This window comes from Pelmatolapia mariae, linkage group LG6 (genome assembly GCF_036321145.2).
Source record: "Pelmatolapia mariae isolate MD_Pm_ZW linkage group LG6, Pm_UMD_F_2, whole genome shotgun sequence".
NCBI classification, from domain to species: domain Eukaryota; kingdom Metazoa; phylum Chordata; class Actinopteri; order Cichliformes; family Cichlidae; genus Pelmatolapia; species Pelmatolapia mariae.
The window spans coordinates 27,498,108-27,505,944 of record NC_086232.1 but is presented as its reverse complement, the minus strand read 5'-3'; positions in this window follow the sequence as shown (position 1 = coordinate 27,505,944).

The window sequence follows — 7,837 nt, the reverse complement described above, 5'->3', positions numbered from 1 at the left end:
TGGGAAGATGGGATCGGTGGGGAATGCGCAGAGAGACAAAGATGGAGAAAGCTAGGGAGGGATGGGAGAGAGGAGAGAGAGGAAACTGGAGGGGGGGGGGGGGGGGGGGGGTAACTAAAACAGATGGCACTCTTGGCATCCACCTCTCTCTTAAATCTGTTTCTGCTGTTTTTCTCATGTGCACGAGGCTTTAACCCTGTGGTAACCTGTGTCCCAGCCTGACCCCGAACCTAACTGCTGTATGTAACAAGCTCGCCGTGTGGGTTTGTGTGTATCCGTGTTCATCTCTAGCACCTCTCTGTCTGCACACTCCTCTAATCGGCACCCTATGGAAGTGAGTATCAGCTGTTTTTAAAGCCTCGCTTTCATTTATGATATGCATCCATATCTTATTTTATCTAAATGGGCTACTCTGATATTTGTGCTGAGCTTGCCCTCTTGCTCTCCTGACTCTCGGGCATCAAGTTCACTCACATTCCTTCCCTTAGAAGTACCAAATTTCTGATTTCCTTTTGTATGATTTTGCAGCGTTGACAGTGACAGATTTTCATTATTATTAGGTGGCAGAATACAACTAAGTGCTACAATCAAGTACAGTCTGGAGATTTTCTTTTTTCAGAACATCTCTGAAGGACATGCTACATTTATCTGACAAAGAAGGTTACTTTTAGGTCAAGTGTCTACAAAATACAGTCCATTAATAGTGAAACTCTTACATAAAGTACATCAACTGGCAGTATTTCAAGAAGTAACACTTGCCTGTTCATTAATAAATGTTACAATAATAAAATCACACCGGCAGTGTTATATTGTACATTTTGTTATTATTGCTTTGTACTTTTTTGTTCACTTTTAAATCGTGCAATCGTAGCTTTTATACTTGTTTGAGGGATCTCAATACCTCGTCCATCACAAAAAATGAATGGTGCTCTTCGTATTTTGACTGCATGCAAAAAGTCTCAAGCACCACTTTGTAAAGGCTCTTCGTTCAGTGCAATTTCAGATCAGATCGTCTGAGCCTATTTTGTCAATCTTGAGATTTCTCTGCAATGAAGAAGAAATATTTTTCCACTGGTGAAAGGAGACATTTTAGAAACATATTTGGGATAAAATAACTAAATTATTCGGGAGAACGTGAAAAACAACATTGCCGCTCGTGACTGATAGAAGAAATATCGTCATATGGCTTCAAACACCTGGGATGTCGACTGTGTATTTAGGCCACATCCGTTGCTCAGTAGGTAAAAACATCCATGTGCTGACTCCCATAGACAGACTACAGATTTCCCTCAATGCACATCACTTATATGTGGGGTGCTGCAATGGTGTGTGCTCATTTGCATAATCTCCCATTTAAAAAGGGATGTGCTGGAAGCCGTTGGGAGGGGGTGGTGGGGTGGTGGTGGGGTGTTGATGGTAAGGGCCGGGGTTGGGAGGTGGGAGGGTGTACAAAGTGCCCATTGTGCAGTCCCAGGATAGGGAAAATGCCCTGTAGGGCCTGGTTTGTGCATGTGTGTGTGTGTTTGTGTGTGTGAGTGTTTATCTATGTGTCTGTGTGGGAGCCACACCTGTCAGAAGAGCCTGAGGGAAGCAATGGGATCACTATAATGAGTGTGTACATGTCCATATACATGTCTCTGTGTGTGAAGCAGATATAGTCAAAGGGATTTCATTAGGAGGGACAAGAGCATTAAAAACTGTGGGCTATATCAATCTTTTATGTCCTAATTGTTTCCCTTTATTAACTTGGCTTGTTACCATGCCATTTTCTCTTTCTCAGTCGCTGTCAAAAACACACACATGGTCACACATACTCCCACTCACTTTCTCCCGCACTCAGCAGTAACCACACTTAGCAGCAGCATGATTTGATTACTTCTCTTCATCATGCCAAATCATAATCTACCCAAGACGCAGCAGGCCGATAGGATCAGACTGGAGAAATAATGGTAAAATCTGATTTTTTTAATTTTTTTTTTAGGGGGGGGGGGGGCTTTTGAGGAAAAGAATCCAGAAGTGCCGAAATGGCTGATGGCTATGTCTCTAATGGTAAAATGTAATGCTCAGCAATCTGCTTAATATCCCCGCCGCACTCGTTAGATTAGTGAACATTAAGGAGATTGGAAGATTTGCACTCTTTTGTTTTCCTATAGCAACACAGGGGCATAGAGACTACACTGCTAATGATAAGGAACCAGAGGTACAGAGAGGTTTAAGGTGCATGAGGGGGTTACTAAGCTGCTGCGATTTCAGTTATGGAGGATGTGAAACAGATGAACTAACGCAACTGTTCTTTAGGGCAGCCGAGATATAACTCACACACATACACCCAAAAAAACAGAGTGAGAACCATTTCTGAGACCACACAGCAGCACAAAGATCATTGTAAATAATATTCTTTCTTTCACTGCTATGGGAAACAGTAGCAGCCCGAAGTCGTCCCCCTATTAATGACTAATTCCTCGGCTGGATTGGCTCAGGGCAAGACAGAGAGCGGTGTGTGACCACCACCAGTTAAAGCAGGGCCGTGCTGGGATTCAGAACGTTATCGGAGCTCAAAGTCCTAATTCCACACTGGGAATACTGCCATGGGTAACATAATAAGTCCACTTTGGATCTGAGGGAGAGAGAAAAAGGTTTTGTTTTTTTTTTAATTCTGGAGTCTTGGCTCCTTCTGCGGTAAAGTTCCTTAGGCGAGTGTAAACAGATCAACAGAAAAACAGCTATTTTATTTTGCAGGCTCCCAGCAGTTGTGCGAGCTAATAAGAATAACTATTAAACTCATGTTCTGGTTCCCAGGGAGGGATTTTTTTTTTCCTTTTTCTTTAGAGAGAAGGCAAATTATATGACCTGAGCTCCGTAGGGTGTTTTATATCGCTAGGGTGAAGCAAAGCTGAACACATTAGTACTGCACATATCCACTGCAAGTGCAGGACTTGTCACAAGCTTATTTTCCAAAGCCTTCACAATCCTGTCTTTCTTCTTACTGGCCTGCTCAATGCTCGAAGCTTACATAGAAAAAATAAACTGTCATTTAAGAAGGAAAAAAAGATTATTTTGGATAGCTATCATCAGTTTTTCTTTTCGGGGGGTGAGTGTGTGGGGGGATTTTTTTGGCCATTTTCTCTAAAGCAGTCCTTTCTTATTGGCTGAGTGAAGCTTTGACAAAGCCCAAGATGATCCACATACCTCGTTGCTTGCAAAGGTCACACATGGCCTCGGGGGAGCAAACAAGAGGGACACAAACTTGTTCATAACACGCAAACTTTTCCTCACATTTTTATGTAGGTGGAATGCTTTTTGTATTTAGTATTTCAAAACCTGATTAGGTACCCCTCTTGCAGCCTCTCCTTGTGAGCTCGATTGTAAGAGAAAGTTCATGTCCCTGACACAAGTTTGATTTTTGTACTAATTTAAGGCACCGTACTTATCTAAATAAGCAGAATAACTCATCCTAACTGGATTAAACAGCAGACATTTTTGGGAGGGAAACATTATTTGAGGCATTTTTCAGTATTGTTTTGCACCTTTTGTTTTTATATCGTATTGTTTTGTATTTCAACATTTATTTGAGTGATACTTTATTACTAAAGTGGTATTGCTAGTGTGTAAGTCCACACAGAGATGGAGTGAATATGAAGTAAAGTACAATATGAAGGTATTTGAATGGTGTAGATTAGTGTGTACAGAACCATTGTTTAGGTTAAAAGCCACTGACATTAAAAAAAACGCTGTGCACCAATCCCATATAATAATATACTGATTCTAAGTATATTGTTATAGAGTAGGGGTGTTAAACAGACAGCCCGCAGGCTAAAACTGGCAAACTAAAGGGTAGCTTTGGAAACTGCTGACCTTTCACAGTTTTCATTTAACTGTATGGTCGCTGGTCTTCTTACAAACAAAGACAAAACCCTGGCCCGTCATATTCCAAAGTAAATAAAGTATGAAAGAGCAATAATTGTTTTTTATTGTTAGTATTCAATTTAATGACAGATACTTTTTTTTACTCTTTGCAACTGATTTTTCAGGGTTTTTACAAAAAAGGACATTTTCTTTAAATTTATAAATAATTTTTGATAAATTGCCTACAAGATAAACTCCTTTTTTTTCTTACAGTGTGGTCCCAAAGAGCTGTGCTGATGTGTTTCTACAGCAGTGTTTCTTTATAATGTGGAAAAACTGTTGCAATTGCATTCCTTTTTCTTAAGGCACATCTGGAATTAAATATGTAGTTAAACTTCTTTACATTTAAAGTAAGGGAAACTATTTGTTGTTTTTATTTATTTTTTTATCTTTTTTATCTCCAGGTTTTGTTTCTTTTTTTCCAGAAAATAGCTTTACTGGTCTTTTCACTCTAAGTTCAAATTAGACTGCATTTGGCCAATGATGTAAAATGATTTTGACACTTCTGGTATTGAGTGTGTTCATAATCTCCTAATGATGTATTCTTGCACCTGACAGGTAATGGAGGAGATGAAATACATGTGCAGTGGGTGGCGGTGAGACACGGCCAAAATATCTTGGAAAACTCGATATAACTATTCAATAATACCAAAGCTATAATGATGTCTGGTTTAGAAGTGTAACTGGGAGTGGCACATTTTTATTCACTTTTCATATCAAGTATGATTTCATAATATTTAAATATATATATATATATATATAAATTACTGAAATACTTTTAACCTACTTTTTTTGTATTTTTGTTCAACACATTCTGACTCGGTGTACCAGATGATTAGTATATGGTGTATAAAATTAATATGTGCTGTTGGAGCTGTGGGACACAGCAGTGTACAATGGAGACAACGGACACCAGAGACTCCGTTCATGAAATGTGAGATCACAGTGACATCATATATAAACCACTAGAGGCCACTAGAGGGATAAGAGTCCTTAGGATTGTACAGATGTACAGTACTGGCACTGTAAGAGGGCAAAGCGGGGTCTCTTTCAACTTCAGGGGGGATTTGTGAAGTTTTTTATTTCTTGAAAAGGTTTACAAAATATAATTACTCCTTTATGTCATGATTGATGGGTGTTTGTAGCATTCACTGGGTTAAATAGACACACAAAAATGACCAAAGCACCACTTTTCCATTTCTATTGCTTGAGAAAAAAAGGAAATTATAGTTTCAGTTGTTAGATGTTGCACAATTTAGAGGAAAGGCAGACTTAAATCAACATGAATTCAACCAAAATTAGAGATATGTGGTGCTTGCTCAAGCTTCCCATTATTTTCAGTATTAGTAGGGGATAGATTTACACTAAAGTGTGTAGTGAAATCCAGGGGTAGGCTGTGATAGTGTCGTTTAACCAATGCAATACAACTTTGATAATCATAAAAAACAAACAAAATTAATTGTCATATATTACTCATAATGTACACAAATCACAGTCAGTCTGACTAATATAGCCATGACCTTTGCAGTCATTGCTATCAGTTGTGTACTGTTTATGCAGTATATGAGGAATTACAAGTCAATTCAAGGATAATTACTTTGGATAAAAGTGCACTAAATAAATGCACATGCACATTCAAAGTCACACACAAGCATTAGCAGAAACAAATAAAGATGCCAGTATGAAAACATTAACCATCAGTGGGAATCCAGAGCCAATTTTAAAGTTAGCACTTGGATTTGAGACTCTCACGGGTAAGTTTAACCAAAACAAACACAGAATGTACTCGCAGAAAATACATGTATGCTGTTCGCTCTTAGCCAGTTCTTTTGTTGTTGAGTTTATTAATAATATGTCAAAGCCAAACACATGTTCTGTTATGTTTTTATGCTATGTTCAGCACTGAGACAGTGAGATTAAATGCAGACTTCCATCGCTAAAATTTTTTTAATAAGTTGTCCAAAATATATCGCAGTCATCCACAGAACAGAAGAGGAGATTAGAGTCTTCTGGAGTGTTTGCATGCGTATGTATGTTGAGGAATATAGCGATCTGTAAGCATGAGCTGCAGGAGAAAAGTTGAACTCTGTCGCAGTCATTGCTGTTGTGTTTTCTACCAGCGTCTAAGCATTTAGCTGTGGTTGGCAAACGATGTCCATCGAGCACGCACACACGCATGCATGCTCACATACACACATACACAATTGTATTCTTTATAAGGTGCCCGCTGATGTCATGGCAACCCCATATCCTTAGCAAGAGAGAAGATGCTGTGTGCCAAAAAAATGCCATGGTAACTTTTTTTCTGAAAACCATGTTGCCCAGAAACCTTTGAAGCTTATTAAGTGAAACCAGTAGGGAGACCAATGGACAGAGAGAGGGCGAGTGGGGAATGAGGAACTGGGGAAAGAGAGAGACAGAGAGGGATGGTAGTGTGTCCTGTTCCCGGGCCAAAGTGGGTCTTTGTTTTAGGGAAGGGAACATTGTGAACCTGCGGTGAGGAGGGGCAGCTAGCTCACTAATGGCGCCTTCAGTGAGTTCTGCTGTGGAGATGATGAGGCCAGCTAAACTTGTTATGATGGATTATCAAATTGTGTTTATAAGAAAAGGTTACTATTGATGCAGAGTTTATAATTTTTCATCTGATTTTGAGAGCTCCACAAAGATGTGGCTAAAAAGCAATATTTAGTGGAGTGTGTATGTGTGTGCGCGCACAGGCCGTCATTTGGCTTCATTTAAGTGTATATCTGTGTGTGTGAGACTGCATTTTTACTCATGATTATGTCCCTGGATGCAAAGTATGTGTGTGCGTGCTCTGTGTATGTCCTGTTCTCTCTGTGCAAATGTGTCCAAGACTGTTTATATATATGTGTGCGCAGGTGTGTGTGTGTCTGTGTGTGCATGTGCCCTCACTGTGTAATTAAATCAGTCCATTTCTCCTTGAATTAGCTTGCGGCGCCAGCGGTGCTGCCCAGTGAGACAGTGTCAGGGTCTGCCAGTTTCATTAGCCCTGATGGATGACCTCATGACAAGCACCGCACTCACCTACACTTCAAAGAGAGCGCACCAACTTTGGACGTGTGGAAAAGTGAATGTGTGTATGCATGTACATGCCAGCATGTGTGCCAACAGGGACAACAGCAGGGGTTTTTCATTTCATGCCACCGTGGCCTTCTGAAACACCTCAGTGTGTGTGTTTGCATATGTGTATTTCAGCATTGTAGTTCTGCACACAGAGCCATTGCAGTTACTTCTCCATGTTTTCAATAATTTGTGCAAGTATGCGTGTGTGCATGCAAAACACCGCCTTGCGCTGGGTGTTGTCCTTGTTGCACCGTGTGTGTTTGTATGTATGCGATAGCATCACTTTGCGCATGTCTGTGTGTACTGTGTACACTGTGCACCAGGGCAGGGCTGGGCGCTTAGTTAGGGTTTTTGGTGGCGATTTCCATATTGCCTGGGGTCATGTGGGCAAGGTGCCAACTCCTGGTGCTGTGGGTACCCGCTGAGGCGTGGGGAGATTAAAGCGGGCGCACGGTGCCACAAAGGGGCTTGTCTAGTGCTTTTTAATTCCCCTAAATTAGGGCATGGTGCCAAAGCAGCTCCCTGCTATGGCAAACACTCCATAACTGGCACCATAACTACCTCTCAGCAAGACTCGTAGAATGAGGGAGCGAGAGAGAGTGAACACTGGGAGAAAACACTCACTCTCTCTTCTCTTTGCACACTCAGTCGCACATACTTGCATACTTGTAATCAGTAATTTCTAGCTTTTGCTAGTTTGCTGGGGGACGCCTTGAATGCACTGTTGTTAAGTTCATCTCATTAACTGCACTCAGCTGCAGTGATGTCAGAATCAGTTATGGAATGTGCATGTGAGCGTGTGTGTTAGAGTGAATGTGTGCGTGCATGCAAATGTGCATACCCTAAG